The 17,974-nt window shown below is 42.7% G+C and overlaps 1 protein-coding gene across 7 annotated transcripts in view; it reads right to left on the reverse strand.

Moving 5' to 3' along the window:
• The window catches only part of Rcbtb1 (RCC1 and BTB domain containing protein 1), a 68,533-nt gene extending 58,033 nt beyond the window's left edge, over positions 1–10,500 (reverse strand). For 2 of the 7 annotated variants that reach the window (XM_040740536.1, XM_005075298.4), the window contains exon 1: positions 10,333–10,476. The gene's annotated coding sequence lies outside the window, so the exon portion shown is untranslated. Of the gene's footprint in view, positions 1–10,114; positions 10,253–10,332 lie in introns of those variants that run through there. The other 5 variants (XM_040740535.1, XM_040740532.1, XM_040740533.1 and 2 more) reach the window with 5 other exon arrangements.
• Between the last annotated feature and the right edge of the window lie 7,474 nt (positions 10,501–17,974).

Raw genomic sequence — 17,974 nt, forward strand, 5'->3', positions numbered from 1 at the left:
ATGAAATTGCTTGGTCCAGGTCTAATAACTATTTTACCCTTGACAACTATTTCAAATGGCCCTTTTAAGTCACCATAAACATAGAAGGGCATTTGTTTACCCTTGATTTATAAGTAAGGTTAGATTATCTCAAGACAGAGACAGAGGGCAGATGGAGAAGAGGAAGAAGGAAGAGAAGAGAGGAGTGAGCAAAAGAGATGTCCCCAAAATGTCAGGTTTGTGTCTCTTACTGAACAAATGGGGCAGAAGCCATGTGTGATGTAAATGCCTTTAAGCAGGCTGCTGCCAAGAAAATTCAGAAGCACCTTTTCCTTACAGAATTTGAATTCCTTACAGAATTTGTCTTAGCCATTCACATTTTTATGATATACAATTCACTGAAAACATAAGACTCAGGGTCAGCAAAATCGGTCAATAACTGGTCAAAACTGGTCACCTCTTGTCAAGCCTGAGGATCTGAGTTCAATCCACAAGTCCCATATGGTAGAAGGACAGAGCCAACTTCCAAAGCTAACCTATGTCCTCCATACCCACACCACGGCACACTCACATCTTCATACAGATTTTTTACATTGTAATGTAAGAAAATTTAAATGCACATAGACCGTGGACTACAGCTCAGCTGATACAGTGTTTTCCTAGCAAGCACAAAGTCCTAGGTTCAGTTCCTGTAATCACAACACTGTAGAAATGAAGGCAGAATCACAAATTCAAAGCCATCCTTATCTACACAAGAATTATGAGACCAGACTGGGATATGTGTGTGTGTGTGTGTCTCTCTCTTACACACACATACACACACACACACACACACACACACACACACACACACACACACACAAATTCAGGTATGCCAAGGGGGGCAGTGAGAGATTGATTCACTCTACTTCTCAAAAATCATAACACAAAGGTGTTATTATCACTCAAAACCACACAAATTCCAATGGTACAATTATTCTGAGACAGGCAACTCTGCCTTCAGGGCCTGACAATTTCCTTCAAGGTCAAGCACACCTTCTAAATGAGGGTTAATTTTATGAGCAGAGTTTGCATGTGGCTAAATTAGGTGAAGCCTTATTTTACAAGGCATTTCTCCAAAGGCTGGTAATTTATATACTTTTTAAGAGTGAATATAAAAAACCGCTCAGGCACACCCCACCACACAAGGAAAAGTACCACCAGTGGCCTTGGTGTAGCAGCAGGGTGACGCCTGTGCATTAGGCCCACATTTCCATTTAGTCAGTCAGTGTGGTATGCTTTAATCTTTCTGAGCCTTGATTTCTCAAAAGTCTGTTCCAGCTCTAAAACTATGTAATTCCTGTTCAACATATAAAGAACATGCTGTGCGGGATTCCTTGAGAGCATCAAAGTTAGTGTTAATACTGGTCAAGTGGGACTCTGTCTTTAGGAAGAGCCTGGCTAACAAGACCATTGTCTATCATATAAACAGCAATATTGGTTAGGCTGACTCAAGAAATACAATTATTGACAGATATGCTATTAACATGGGTTATTAGCTAAGTAATCATACAATTATAAACATTAATTTACTTATTGGGGTGTGTGGTAATTAAACATATGTATGTGGGTGCACACATCTATGTATGTGCATGTAGGGGTCAGAGGTCGAGGCTAGGTGTCTCCCTCTATCTTATTTTCGGAGACTGTCTCTCACTGGACCTGGAATTCACTGACTGCTAACTAGACTGGAGCAAGCCTCCGGGATCCACACATTTCCACCTCCAGGCACTAGGATTACAGGCCAACACTGCCATGATCTGCTCGTTATGTGATAGGAACTCATGCCTTGCACAGCAAAGCACTTACTGAGCCATCTCGCAAGGCCTGTTTTAAAGATTTATTTTTATTATGTTTTAAATTGCATGTGTGTGCTTCTGCATGTGAATGCAAGTGCTCATGGAAGCAAGCAGTGTAGGAGGCCCCTGGACTTCCAGTTCCGCACAAGTGCAGGCCACCTGACCGGGGATGGGGGGGGAGTGGGGTGGTGGTGGTGATGGGTGTGTGTGTGTGTGTGCTGGAAAATGAACCTGCATCCTCTCTGAGTGCACGCCCCTAACTGCTGAGTCAATGCTCCAGGCCCGCCTAGCCTCATTTTAAAAGAATATAAATATAGTTCAGTTAAACTTCACTTAAATCATCATTCAGAGGTTGTAGGATAATTTTGATGCTTCACACAGTAAGATAGGAAGTGATTCTATTGAAGTGGTGAGAGACACTGCTAACAGAAGAAGCTTCAACTGGACCAGCCTCCAACAGACACGTGCTATGTTACAGGTTCAGAAATATTCAACCATGTTTCCTCAGACACATAATCCAAAGCTGTCCTTCCTCATGCTATTCTGCAACTTACAAACCAAAGCTACTCCTAAGGAAACACACATGGAAAGACACTAAGGAAAATCTTACACGATCAAACCATGTGCTTAGTCAAGTTTAAATAAAATCCACAAAAAAAGCACAAAAAGTACCTGTGAGATTTAATAACTATGCTACCGAGTACTATATACTGTATAATTACAATTTTGAAACACAAAGAAAAAGGCTAACATGTATCTCTAGAGGTTACAGGTAACACTTTCTTTATATTTTAAAAACATATCCTCAGATTTCTCCAATACTTTCCAACCAATAAAAATAAATACTTTAGGGTCAGCAACAAACCTGGTAACCTGATTTCAATTTCTGGAATCCACATAAAGGTAATGAGAACCAACTCCATAAAGTTGTCCTCTGATCTCCATGGTGCTATGGTATGTGCCCCACCCCAATACATCATATATAGCAATAATAAATACAATTTTATAGCTTTTAAATATGTATTTTAAATAAGAATATAAGTTTAACTATTTGGGAACTTGTTTGAAGGTTCTAGCAGAGGAGTGCAGCTACTCATATGTCCTTGAACAAAGACCCATCTTCCTTTACTCATGGGGAGGCTGCTGCCCACCATGCAGGGCCAAGCATGTAGTTAGTTTGGGGGGGAGCACCTGGAGCCATGAGAGAGCCAACCAGAGCAGTCAAATCAACCATGATGACCAATGGGGTGTCAGATGTCCCAGTCAGAGTGCCCTCACATCCATAACTATCTGAATTATGTTTTAGTCTCTAATTCCTAAGACTTTTAAGATTTATTCCTGTCTTAGTTGGGAATTGGGGACATAGTTCATTAGTGCAGTGACTGTTATACTTGTTCAGCAACAGACTTCGGCTCAAAAATAAGATACATAGTAATAGAGGAAGAGACCTAAAACTGACCTCTGATCTCTGGCCTAGACCCCCCCCCACACACACAGGAACACACACAACACAAATCAATAATTAAAAATTGTATTACTAATAGTATCATATGTAGTTTGCACTGTGTGGGGGTGCACATATGGAAATCAGAGAACTTTGTGGGATTGCTTCTCTCATTCCTGAGTTCCAAGGATCGAACCTGGGTCATCAGACTTGCACAGAAAGTGCTTTCACCTGCAGAGCCATTGCCCTGGCCCTAAAATCTCTAAAATTAACAAAAATGTAAAAAGCGTGAATATAAAGCTGGGCACTGTAGCATATGCCTATAATCTCAGCACCGAGGAGCCTGGAAATGGAGGATTGAAAGTTCAAGGCTAACCTGGGCTATATGACAAGAACTTGTCTCAAAAAAAAGTAGGACGGTAAAATGTCACAGCCACTAAAGAATACCATATGGCAGTTCTTCAAACAATTGAAATATCTGAAATATCTAATAATTTCACTTCTAGTATAGCCAAACGACTTAAAAGGACAACAATTGCACTTCTAGTATAGCTGAAAGAATTAAAAGCACAGACTCAGTTGTGCAGCAGTGGACAAGCAATGTGAGTTGACAGTGAATAGCAGGTAAAATGTGACCTACCCACACACTCCATCTTAGGGAAGAAATTCTGAACATGCTACAGCAAGGATATACCCTGAAGTTACTGTGAGATGGGGTAATCACACAGGACAAATACTGGATTCCACTGGGAGGGATCTAGAACAGGCAAAATCAGAAACACACAGGAGGCAGAGGGAGGAGGGACTCTGTGAGTCCAAGACCAGCCTGGTCTATAGCGTAAGTTCCAGGCCAGCCAGGGCTATGCAGTCAGATCCTGTTTCAAAAGCAAACAAGCAAAAAGAATGAAAGAAAGAATAGTGGTTGTCAAGAGGAAATTGTGGGGGCGGAGGTTATTGTTCCATGGGTATTTAATGTCAGACATATGTTAAAAATGACATATGACTGGAGAGATGGCTCAAACATTAGGAGAACTAGCTGCTTTTGCAGAGGACCAGGTTTTGGTTCCCAGCACTCACATGGAGGCTCACACTATTTTTAACTCTAGGCCCAAAGGATCTGGAGTACAGGCACCACACACACATACATACATGTAGACAAAAAACTCATATACACAAATTCTTAAAAAATAAAAATGTTTAAAATGTAAACTTAATGCTATATATATCTTAAAATAATTTTTAAAAATCCATTAATTTTATGGTCTGAGATACAGCTCACTTGCTGGAGAGTGCTTGTCTGGCAGGCACAAATGCCTGGGTTGAATAGCAGCACCATACAAAATCAGCCACGGAAAACACACACACACACACACACACACACACACACACACACACACACACACACACAATCTCAGCACCCTCTACTCCAGAGGTGGAGACAGTAAGATCACAAGCTAGGGGTTCTCCTTGGGCTACAGAATGAGTCTGACACTAGCCTGGGAGATTTGAATCCCCACCTCAAGAAAAATTTGAGCCGTAATAAATATGCTTACATCAACCCTTCAATAAATTCAAGGATACATTATTAAAGTTTAACATAAAAAGGTTTCAATCCTAAAAAAATGCATCTGCAAAAGTACAATTATGCTTCATTAATTCTATCTTGCATGTTAAATACAGATTAGAGGTATATTCAACAGAATATTTCTAAAAGAAAAAGGTCTTTTCCAGCACATACAGTGATATAGCAGATGCAATAAAATCACAAAGGTGATGAGCGTTCCCGGGGCTGGACTGACAATCACAACCATGAGGGTAATCAGAATCTCCACCATATTCAATAGCTATCCCTGCAGTGCTTAACTGAGAGTAATTTTTGCTATTTTTCTTGACCTGTATTTTTTCTAGGAAACGCTTTGTCACCATCTGCATTACCTGTCCAGCCTGAATCATCTTGCATTTTTTGAACATAAACAACAGGAAGAACAGAGAAACGACAAGCAGAGGTGGAGACTTTGCACAGCTTTCACCCACTTGGTTCTTGGGCACGGAATACAGACCCTGCTTCTTCTCTGTCCATTAGTGTTGCAGATCAATAACCTGCTCCCCCACCATGGCTCTTCCTATCTCAGAGAGCCTGTGGTATACCCAGGAAAGATTATTTTATTTTATATTCTAAAAGGTAAATTTAGGGACTATGAACACAAACCTTCCAAATTTAGAAATCCACATTTAGAACTAGATGGCTGAAGGAGCAGGGAATCAATTCTCTTAAGAACCCATTTATTTTACTTTGCCCTAGGAATCAAGTATTAAGGCAAGATGGGGAAATTTTTTATTTTGTTGACCTGGCCCAAAAAAAAAAACATATTTGAATATGTCTATGGAGTTTGAAAGACAGGATATCAAGATCAATCGTATAGAAAATCTGTTTCTCATGAAATAATAGTCTCAATATTAAAAAATACTAAGAGGTTGCGGCTGACCTATAAGTGCATGTCTTTCCTAGGCCGCAGGCTCCTCTCCCAGAATAAGCAGAATGTATCTGGAACAAAAGGAATGATGTCACCAACAGAGCTTTCTCCCTCTAAACAGCTTTTCTGCTGACCTGAAAGCTACTAAAGGAAAAAAGAACAAAGCATTTGCTCTAAAGCGACACTTACACTATCAGAGCTGCAATGCCAGATACACAAAGCCTCTGAATTTCAAACTGCGTTTAATTAAGCACTTAGACATATGCTGAAGATCCCTACAGCAATTTCTCTATTTTATAAATAGGGTGGGATATGATTTTTGTCATTAGTTTAAGAAGTGAGCTGCCTCAAAACTCAGCTTTTTTTTTGTAGTTCATGTGCTACTGAGAATCACACACGCACACACACACCAACACAAAATAAAAATATGAACCAAATGAATAGCATAGCTAACTAATTCCTCTGCAATTACCACAGATACCAATATTGCTAAGGACACTGTAAAGAGCAATGCAATCATGGCCTATGCCCTCTGAAGGTCAAAAAGCCTGATAGGGATACTAGTCCCAACTGCAAACCTTAAATGCAAAGACCATACTGGACGAAGCAAATGACGAGAGACAGCATGCAAGTACACAATCCATGTGACACAATCATGTGCTAAGTCTGCAAAGTAGTGACAATTATAAGAAAATTATCACAGAAAAGCTGTTGTGTTCTAGAAATGATAAAGTATAAGCATCTCCTTAGCAAAAACCATCATATTCCCTGCAGAGCAAACATCTTTAACTTTCTTCCTTTCCTGTCAGCCTTCTTCATACTGGGACGAAGGAATGTGCCACCCTGCCCAGCTCTAAGTGCCCATGTATGCATAAAGATTTAACAAAATGGACATCTCCAGCTCTTAGTTCACTGTATCTGTATTCTAGAAACCATTTCAAATAAAAGGGCTTTAGGGTTTGGGGGCAAACTTTTGGAGTGCAATCTTGGAACTATCATCCATCTATGTTACGATACAAGATTAAAAAGTCCTTTGGCTTCCTGTAGAGCCAAATGTTATCTGTAGCAACTTCTTCCATACCTATTCTGGTGGGCTTTAGGGTACCAAGACTCTAACCCTCCTGATTAGACAGTCCAGATAAGCCTCTAAGACAGACCAGTCTCAAACCTTTCAGAACAGAAATACACCTTAAAACTACTCTTCTTCAATGTTATAAGGAATACAAATAAAATGCAATTTCAGAATTCTGCAGAGACACTATCACCGCCCTAGTTGCAGCTTACAGAACTGACAGAATAAGAGGGAAAGCATGCCCTCAATCTGGACAAGACTCGACATCTTGGATACAGCACTCTCTCTTCATCAGACACAGCTAAGGCCACCTGTACAGAGGTCACTGAAGATCACCCTCCCACCTTCGTTTAAAGACAGTGTGACTACTGTCCTAGAATTTCCCAACACTGACAGTATCCACATCTGCATAATGGGTTTGTCTAAATTCATTATTTGTTTAGGATGAGACTGGAAGGTCCAACAGCTGTCCTTCTCTAAGAGCCAGAAATTCTTTGACTTGCAGCATAACCTGAAGTAATGGCCCCAGAAGCATTTCTTCAGCCCTGTCACCCAACGAGCTTTCATTCCACTGCCCAGAAGTTTCTGGCAATTCTAGGACAGAGACTCTGACAGCTCATTGTTAAGTGAGGAAATAATACTGAAATCATGTGCTCTGATTGGAAAACAAACCATCCAAGTGACTACGGGGTTAGGAGGAGGAAACATATTCTGTGAGGTGGACTATGACAAAGGATACTTTAATTCCACAACTCAGGAGGTAGAAGCAGGAGGATCAAGGCCAGTCCTGTCCACATAGACAGTTCCAGGCCAGCCAAGGCTACACAGAAAGACCCTGTCCTGAAAATAAACAAATCAGGTAAGGCAGAGCCCAAAACTGGGCCCTGTAGTTGCTAGATTCTACAGTCTAGAGGTACATTCTGATCTCAGAATTTTCTTCTCCAGGAAAGAGAGGTTTCTCTTTGGTTTTTTGTTTGTTTTGTTGTTGCTGTTGTTTTTAGGCTCTAGCCTAAAGTGGAACAGGAAGTGGCTTGGAGGATTCTCCTCAAAGGCAGAGACAAAGGCGCTCCTAAGAAAACTAATACTTTGTTTTCTCAAAGTCATGTGACAAACACATTAGAAATGACTGTTGGCTTAAGATTCCTTCTTCCATATGTGTTCACGGAAGATCTAACATCTTTTGAAAACAAGTATGCATGATGCTAAACTTCATCAAATGACAAACTACAGGGGGAATATCTCACATTCATGATTCGGATGGTATCACAAGAGTTAATGTAAAACCAGTGACAATAATCACATCAGTAATAACCAGTGATACAGAAGGAAATTAGTTTTTATATTTAGCCAGTTACTGTCTTCACTTTAATTCAGTATATTTCTATGTCTTATAAAATAAGATTTACAGATCTGTCACAAAGCCAACTACTAGACATGCTGACAACAATTCTATGCCCAGGGTTTAATCTTGGAACTCGGGTATAGTGGCCCAGATTGACACCAAGGGTTTTAAGGTACAAGAGGTTGTGTTGTTCCAATTATCCATTTTTAAACAGGGTCTCACTTCACAGCTCAAGACAGCCTTGAACTCAAGATCCTCTCTCTCAACCTCAGAGCTACTGAGATTCAGTCACCTCTTGGTAATTTATCAGCTTAGACCTGCCCCACAACCTTCCTTCACCACAGTGAAAGCTAAAGCTGCCATGCCTTAGCCAGAACTGGGGGACACCCTGCAAAGGCCTAGGCTCAAGAAGCAGAGACAACCACGCCCACCTGCTGAGGAGAGGGCTCAGCTGCTCCTGGTATCTCAGGAAAGAAATTCCCACAGCTATAAGCAATGGTGCTGAGCCACCTCTGCCATGCTGAACCCAGGGTTGATCCACCTGAGAAAGGACACTTCATCTCTACAATCACAACTTTTTCTAGTGTATCAGTTATTCCAGCAAACAGCTGGACACTTGGAACAGTCACCTCTGCAAACTATGGACCCCCTAACACTTCAGAGAAGGTTCCAGAAAAGGCCTCCCTGAATGAACTCCAGTGCTTCCTGAAGTCATTTCACACTTATCTGTGACTATGACAGCATGCGTATGATCATATTTTTAAGACTGTATTTACTACCCCAGAACACAAAAGTAACCTAGTTATTTGAACTGCTGCTATTCAAACTATCTAAATTCTAGAGTTAAGTAGACTTTAGCAGCTTCAATCCCCAAACATTTGCTAGTGGCTTTGTCTTACAATCTGAAATCTTACTATGTAAACCCTGCAACTCCCCAAATTTCCAAAGTAAATAGAACTCATACCTTAAAATATAAAATGTCTTCTCTGGATAGTAAAATTACTGATTATGTACATTGTTCTTTATATTTATTAACATTTTCTTAAGTTTCCTCTATTCTCTGCTTGTAAACTTTTTACAAGCTGTACATTGCGATCTACATACACTTGAGAACTTTAAAACTGAGTCCATATTGTGAGTCAAATACATAGCAGAAAATTATTAACTGACATCCGGAAATCCATTTGAGTTAAAGTCAAGCAATTCTCATCACATTCCTGAATACACACACGGTAATGCAACACTTAAAAAACTTAACCACAGAACTCTTAGTAGGAAAGAAAATGTGTCTCAGTGTCTTGGCCTCTAGACTGACTCATGAAAGGTCAAGCCTGCCTCCTATGCTTCTTCTTAAAGTACCAAATACAAAAGGGGCCTTTCAATTTCATGACTCTCAAATAAAGATCTCACACTTTGAAACTCCTGGAACACACAGACACTCAACTGAACATCTTCAAAAACAAACAAACTTTAAGCTACAAGCTCCATAGCTTTGGCTTTCTGAGAATCGTGTTACTTAACTCTTTTGGATCATAGGACATAAAAAAATAACTTGTAGAAGAAACACTTCAAAGATTAATGCACCACTTCGTCCTCAGTAGGCACAAAATTAATAGGGGGGAAAAAAGAGCCGCCCAGAAGTACTAATAAAGGCACTGGTAGTCACACAATAGGTTGAAAGCCAGCCCACATGTGAAGAGCAGCTAAATACAGCCGTGATTTAAGTTGAAGTTAGAATTTAAAGCACATTCTAAAGTCTCGTTAGGGTCCAAGCGTCTTCTCAAGCCTGTCAGCATTTCTTGCTTTTGATGCTATCCCTGCACACACCAGTCTCAGAAACTCAGATTCTGCCTCCTACCAGCAAAGGCAAGGGAGACCGTGAGTGGTTGTTTTTTAAAGAGACATTTATTGTCTCATAAAACTGCATCCCTCAGCTTCTACGCGGTGCCGCAGACAGCTCCCTACCGCTAACCCGATGGTCCTCTCCAGCAGGGCAGGCCGCGGGCAACGCCATTTGCTCCGCGCACCGCACACCTGGGTCAAGTCCCCGCAATTCAGAATCGCCGAGTGCGGAGTCCCGAGCGCGCCTGCTGCCCACGGCCCTCGGAAGGGGCCGAAGCGCGGACTCCGCGTCCGCCTAGCACGGCCCCGCCCGCCCGCACCTCCGCCCCGCACCGCTCTACCTGCCAGGCCGCTCCTCCGGGCCCAGGCTCCGCTAGCTCCTCAGCTCCGCCGCCGTAGCCGGCTCCGCCCGCAGCCGGGGTACGAGAGCGAGCGCCACCGGTCACGTGGGCGGCGCGCGTCACGTGACACCCGGGAGGCGCGCGCCCTCGGGCTCCAGAGATTTCCCCCCGACCTGGGTGCTGTTGCAGGCCCGGCGGGAGGCGCGGCGCAGGGTTCCGGAGGGCACGAGTAGCGGCGGCAGGGACCTGACCTGTCTTGGGAGAACCGGAACACAGAGGCTACCCAGCGCGGCGGCGGGTCGTGGCCTCCTTCCCGGCGCCCCGTCTATTCCAGACCGCTGTTTATCAGAACACGTGTTTCTCCGCCCCTCCCTGTCCGGGATGAAAAGCACCAGAGGAAAACTGGACTCCTGAGCCCAGGGGACAAAGAGGCCGGCATCCTGAAAGCGATCTGCCTCCACCGAGGCCTGGAAGGGAGTGGCTGCTTTGTGCAGCACCAGCCTGTCGCAACACTGTCGGCTGTAAAGTTCCCTGGACTTGGGAGCTCCCATTTGGCAATAGAGACTAAAGTCCAAACTCCTTGGCGCAGCATCGAAGCCATCGTGTTCAGACTCACCTTTCCCTTTGGAGCTCCCTGAAGTAAACACAAATCTCCATTGTTTCCTGTGCACCCCCAAGCCAGTGGTTCTCAACCTTCCTAGCGCTGTGACCCTTTAATACAGTTCCTACGTGGTGACCCCCAACCATAAAACTATTTCGTTGCTACTTCATAACTGTAAGCTTGCTAGTTATGACTCCCAATGTAATTCTGGTATGAGACCCCTAGGCTGAGAACCGCTGCTGATACGTGGATGTGTTCCTATAAAAGCCTTACTATCTGCTGATACTTCCCCGAGTACAACACTACTTTCTGCCTGTAGGGAATTCTTGTTTCTCTTAAGTACTTAAACTTTCAGTGGGTTACATTTTCCCTTAAATTGCTGTGGGTCTGTCTGGGTTTGTTCATTCTTTTTGCCTTGATCTGAAATGTCCTGAATCACCACCTCCTTCCTTGAAGAAAACCAGGAGGAGGAAGGGAAAAAAGCCGAGCAGTGAAGAGGTTAAAAAGACTTTACTTAGAAATTATTGCAATATAAGAATTGAGCCCTGTTCTATATTCTAATGCCTCTTCCCCTATTGTACTAGTTCCTGAATAAAATCTATTTTTACCAGTTTAATGGTTCTGGCTCTCTCTCTTCCTCCCTCCCTCCCTCCCTCCCTCCCTCCCTCCCTCCCTCCCTCCCTCCCTCCCTCTCTCTCTCTCTCTCTCTCTCTCTCTCTCTCTCTCTCTCTCTCTCTCTCTCTCTCTCTCTCTCCCTCTTCCCCCCCTCTCTCCTCTCTCTCTCATACACACAGTTCCCAACATATGCATCGGTCTCCTCTCATCTTTCAAAACTGAGGTCAAACACCACCTACTCTTCCTTATTGCAGACTCAACGTCTTCAGTTATTGAAGTTCATTCTGACAGCCTCAGCTGCAACTACTCGTTTCCAAAACACTGCATATTCAAAACAGGGATTCCACAAAGCCAGGCAATGTGCTGCTGTGCATTTCCTCTAAAAGATTGTCTCTTGTCACTTGCTCTCATACACCATGAACTCTTTGAAGCAGGACTGTGTGGACTTACAATAACTGACAATTGGCTAGGTTCTATCTGCTAAACGAAGTAGTTCCACCAAAAGAATGGCAATTTGGTAGACTTGGGGGAGGATAGAAAGGGAAAATTATGGGGACATACTTTTCTTCCTTATTTCAGAGTACTTCTGAAGTCTTTTGGCAGAATCAAGATTGCCTACAGAGAGACAATATTCCTGTTATATAGAAATATTTTCAAATAAGAATATTAAAATATCAATGAACTACAAGGTCTGAATGTATCTGACTTGAATGCCACCTTACTTCTTTGTCAGATATTTTGTAGGATTCTCACAAGACATTAACTTCTGTAAACATCAAAAATGTCCAGCTTCCCCACACATCCTTGTGATCTAGATTTTGTTTTTACCTGTCCACTGTCGTCCTAGCCAGTGCCTATCAGAATCCTCATAGTAAATCTCTCAGGGTTTCTCTGTAGTCTCTCTCATATTCCTTAAGAGCCCTTAGGAACTTCAGAAGCCACCAGCATTTGTCATACACAACTATAACAGATTCAAACTCTGGTACGGATTAAAAATGCATTAAGTTTAACGCGAAAGAAGCCAGGTGGCAAAAAGACTGGAAAGCCCTCCCAGGAGCTACATGAGACACAACAGAGCGTGCTGGAGGACAGCCTCTGGGGAGGCCACCTGAATGTGCAAGAAGGATGGAGCTATTTAAATAACATGACACCGGGGACCAACTCTGTAGTGTTCCCTTTCTCTGAGGAGATCCTCTCTCTTCTGCTATGAAACCTGTATTTCCATCCTATTCCTGGGGCCTGGATCAATTTTATTCCAGGAAATAAGAACCCGAAACCTCAGCAGGAGTCCCCAGACTGAGAACGGCCTGTACTACAGCTGATAAAGACAATCATGGTGCTCTTTCTTGAGAAGCAGACACAAGTGTGCTTGGAGATATACTTGCCTCTGCTCAAGTGCTTCTCTACTAACCCTATGCTTAAATCTGTGTTACAAATCACTTAACAAGCACCAACTCTACTTTTTAATTGATAATTTCATGCATGAGTACTGTATCAACATTATTTGTACCCCTCCTTCTTCCCACCCTTCAACTCCTCCCATGTCCCCCAACTACCTCTCAAATCACTGATGCCCCCCAGGGTGTGTGTGTGTGTGTGTGTGTGTGTGTGTGTGTGTGTGTGTATGCGTTTGAGTGCATGCAAATTTTAGGCAGGCAGATGCCTTAGCACAAGTGTGGAGATCAAAGGACAGATCGTGGGAGTCAGTTTTTCTTTCCACTATGTGGATCCTGGATATTGAACTCAGCGGCAGACCCCTTTACCTGCTGAACCGTTGGAGAGGGCCATCAGTCAGTTTTATCATCAGCCATCCTTGCACTGGCACAACAGATCCATGAACAGAGATGGCATGGTTATGGAGAGAACAGCTACACATAGACCTGCTTCATGGTCTCTCAATTACCAGTGTTAATTTGAAGACTGCAAACTGCCATCAGCAGAAACCATTGCCAAGATCCAGCACAGTATAAAGTCAGTAGGCAACACGTGAAAATACCAACCACCCAGAAGGTGGTAAATTGGTCATACTGGACATTTAACACACAGGAAAGGGGAGCCATTTATTTTAATGGGATAGGCACATGTTGGAGGATATTTGGTCACTTGGTGAAGCCCAAGTTTGCATTTCTGTTAATTAGATAAAATTAAATTGGGTCAGGAGGCTGTTAGCAACTAGTTGACAGAAAGTAATCATAGAGCATAGGGGGGCATCTGGAAGAGAGAGACACAGCAGAGGTAGTAGGGAGGGATTTTGAGTGGCACAGATTTTTTGTTTTGTTTTTGTGGAACTGAACAAGACAACAGCAAGTACCTAGTTAGCAGATTTTCACCCCAGCCTTTGAATCTCAAGTCTTATTTATAAATAGAACAATAGAGAGTTAGTTAAAGCTACCTCTAGTGGCAGCAACAGAGCTGGTGCCTGCAGGAACAGAATTCCCACAAAGTTTCAGCCTAAGTGGCTGGGCTGCTGCCAGAGAAGCAGGCCAGTAACTATGGAGTAACAATTGCTGACTGAAAAAGAAGTAGATTAGGGTATAGTCATTTTGCCAAAGTTAAAACAACAGGCAGATATACCGTTTATGAGCTTAACTTCAGGATCTTGGCCAACATGACTATCCAAGGGTTTATAGTTTATAATCAGTTTTTAAATTTTATTATTGCTGTATATATGCATATACAATATATGTGTATGTGTGTCTGTGTGTAGTTGCACATATACTGGTGTATGTGGAGAGGTCAGAGGATAACTTTCAGGAGCTGGCTGGCTCTCTTTCAACCATGGATTCCAGAGATTGAATTCAGATCATTAGGTTATATTTGATCCACCAACACAGCATTTCACCTATCTTTCTATCAGAACAAGGGACCTGCTTCACAGCAAAGGAGATAACAGCCTTGCTCACCTTTCCACAGAATTTACCGGACCTGTCACATGGTACACCACCTGGAATCCACTGACCTGATGAGCAATGAAGCATGACTAAAGAGTCGGCTTGGAAATGATAGCCTGTGTAGATAAAGCATTGCCTACAGGGGACAGTGATGGTCTAACTCACTGACCATTGTATGGTTCTGTATAGCTAAAAGGAGCATACCTAGGGGTGGGAGTATAGAAGCATGAGACAGTAATATTCCTACTTTTCATCAACCCCAGTGACCACTTGGGGAACTTGTCACGTTAATCACATCTATAGGCCACCAGTTCCGAAGTCTCTGTTCCCAATGGGGAATCATTCCTAAGGGAACACAGCAAGAGTCCTCACTGAAATCCAAATTATATCACTATCCAGACACTTTGGTCTCTGTTGCAGAATATCTGTACACTGTGTGAAGATGTGTTGCTGTGATTGGTGTAACAAAGAGATGAATGGTCAATAGCTAGGCAGGAGAGGATTGGTGGGATTTCTGGGGAGAGAAAAGAAGAGGAGAAGGAATCTAGGTGAACCAGGAGTCACCAGCCAAACACAGAGGAAGCAGGATGGTCAGCAAAGAGGCGAGGTAATGAATCATGTGGAAGATTTAAAAAATATATGGGTTAATTTAAGTTAGAAGAACTAGTTAAGAACAAGCCTAAGCTAGGCCTGAGCTTTCATAATAATAAGTCTCCATGTTGTTATTTGTGAGCTGGCTGCCCAAAGGGAAGTCCAACTCTAGAGCCCCTCATGCCAAGGACCAACATTTAATCAGGAACAGGATCTTGCTTGTCATCCAGAGATAGCAGCTCTGTCCCACCATTGAAGCATATGTTTAACACTGAGATAGTCAACATATACAACCCTTAGTGCTGGCAGATCCCAAGAAAAGCAGGAAGGGAAATGGAACAGTGTTGGGATTCTGAGGCACTCCACTAGATAAATCACACAAACTTTCACAAGTGCTCATCCCCAGCAAGGGTCTGGAAGACACAGCACAAAAGAGAGAGGCCATTGTCTGCTGCAGTGTCAGGAGCACTGCTCATTCCACCAACCTTCTCTGTCCATTATCACCATGAAAAGAGGTCCTCTAGCATCCTACAGGAGCTTCTCTTCAGAACTCGACTGAGGAAAGAGGCTGTGCCACCACAGGCAACAGACCATCCTGGCTGACTCATTGCCCTGCCTCAGTTACAGCCATCTGTCTTCTTTGGATTGCTTCAGCTGAGGAGAGTTGCCTCACTCAAAGGCGAGTGTCCACTGATTGACTGTCTCCCAATGTTGCTTCTTTCCTGTTCACCCAGCATTGATTAGATGACTTCTTGAGTATCACACACACACACACACACACACACACACACACACACACACACACACACACACACCACAGCACGGGTGTGGAAGCCAGAGGACAGCTTTTAGGAGTTGGCTTTCTCCTTTTGAAACACAATAAGGTGAAAAAAGACCCATTATTGGATGCTGATTTATTAATTTATTGATTGATTTACTAAAGCACTGCGGGTACTGCCTGTTTGCCAAGCATGACTTTACTTGCTACCCGGAACAGAATGACTTGGAGAAATAGCTGAAACAATGGGCTGCAGCCTTTAACAATCTGCTGAATGCCATGTATGCTCCTGTAAAATCTTGCTTGCTTGCTCGCCTAACCTCGTGGTTTTAGAGTATAAAACGATAATACACGCTAGACCTGGCATTGGAGGCTTTCAGGAGCTTTGATCAACCATTGACAGCTCCTTTCTTCCATACTCACTGGTGTTGGAATTCTTATTCCAGAAAGATTCCTCTAATGCTGGTGCCCTCAGAGATCAGAGAAGGGTATTGCATCCCCTGGGATTGGAATGGTTGGTAACTTGCCATGTGGGTGTTGGAAATCAAATCTGAGTCCTCTGTAAGAGCAGTAAGTGGTTTTAACCACTGAGCCAGTATTTGAAGACCAAGATTTTAATACAGGACTGTATGAGGGATGTTCAGGATCCAAGCTGTAACATATGTACCTTCATATCTTCTGACAGCAACCTTTTTTTTTTTTTTTTTTTTTTTTTGGTTTTTACGAGACAGGGTTTCTCTGTATTGTTTTGGAGGCTGTCGGTCCAGCCTGGCCTCGAACTCACAGAGATCCGCCTGCCTCTGCCTCCCGAGTGCTGGGATTAAAGGCGTGTGCCACCACTGCCCAGCCAGCAACCTTTTTTTAAAAAGTCCATTTATTTATTTATTTTTATAAAGACCACTGATTTACTTGAGATAAATAAATCTCACCATTTATCCCTCACTCGCCTGAAACGCAAAGAGACACACCTGCTTCCACCTCTGGTTTCTTCCAATTGCTGGTATTAAAGGTATGTGTCATCATGCCTGGCTGAAGTCCATTTTGATTATGGTAGACCTAATTGATAAGCCAGGATAACTTTCCAACCTAAGATCTTTAATCATATGCAGGCTTTGAAGCATAGATATGTTTGAGTATTAGTCAGTTTGTTGAATCTTGTAATCTTCCTGGAAGGTTATACTTATAATATGCTTGGGAAGTCCTCTTAGAATTGTCCACATAATCCCTGTGTGATCTAGAGAAACAGTTTCACTTCCTCTGTTGAATTCTTTTTAACTTGTAACCTGTGTGTCCAATCTAGCACATCCTAGGAAATATGTACAGAGGTGAAAGTGAGCATCCTTGTCCTGTTCTTGATCTTAAGGAGTGTCTTGGTTTCTAGTGCTGTGATAAAACACCAAGATCAAAAGCAACTTGGAGAGGAGAGGGTTTATTTCCAATTACAGTTCTATATAACAGTCCCATATAGAAGGAATTCAGGATAGGAATTAGAGGCAGGAACCTGGAAGCAGGAACTGAAGCAGATGCCATGGAGGAGCACAGATTAATGACTTGATCTCAAGCTCACAGTCAGATCCCCATCTTATAACTCCCAGGCCAACTGCCCAGGGGTGGCACAGCCCATAGTGGTCTGGAACCCCCCCCCATATCAATCTTTAACTAGTAAATGTCACATAGCTATGCTTACCCAACCACCTGATGGAGGCATTTTCTTTTTTGAGGTTCCCTCTTTCCAGATGACCTAGCTGGTATAAATTGAAGAAACAAACAAACAAATCTGACCATCACAAAGAGAAAGCATCAAAGTCTCACCATCCAGAATGATGTCAGCTATGGGTTTTTGGTGATGTTATTTTGTTACAGTGAGATCATTCCCTTCTGTTCCCAGTTTGCTGCATTTTCTTTCTATCATTAAGGTGCTGGGCTTTGTCACTTTCCCTGAATTCTATACATGTGAATTTGTGCTTTATGGATTTGAAACAGTATTTCTATTGTATCCTGATGTTAATTAGATTTTTTAGAACAAATTCTATGTGGAATATAATCCTTTTTTTTAAAGATTCATTTATTTATTACATATACAGTGTTCTGTCTACACGCCAGAAGAGGACACCAGATTGAATCGTAGATGGTTGTGAGCCACCATGTGGTTGCTAGGAATTGAAC

The sequence above is a fragment of the Mesocricetus auratus genome, unplaced genomic scaffold (genome assembly GCF_017639785.1).
Source record: "Mesocricetus auratus isolate SY011 unplaced genomic scaffold, BCM_Maur_2.0 Super-Scaffold_100707, whole genome shotgun sequence".
Classification (NCBI taxonomy): Eukaryota; Metazoa; Chordata; class Mammalia; order Rodentia; family Cricetidae; genus Mesocricetus; species Mesocricetus auratus.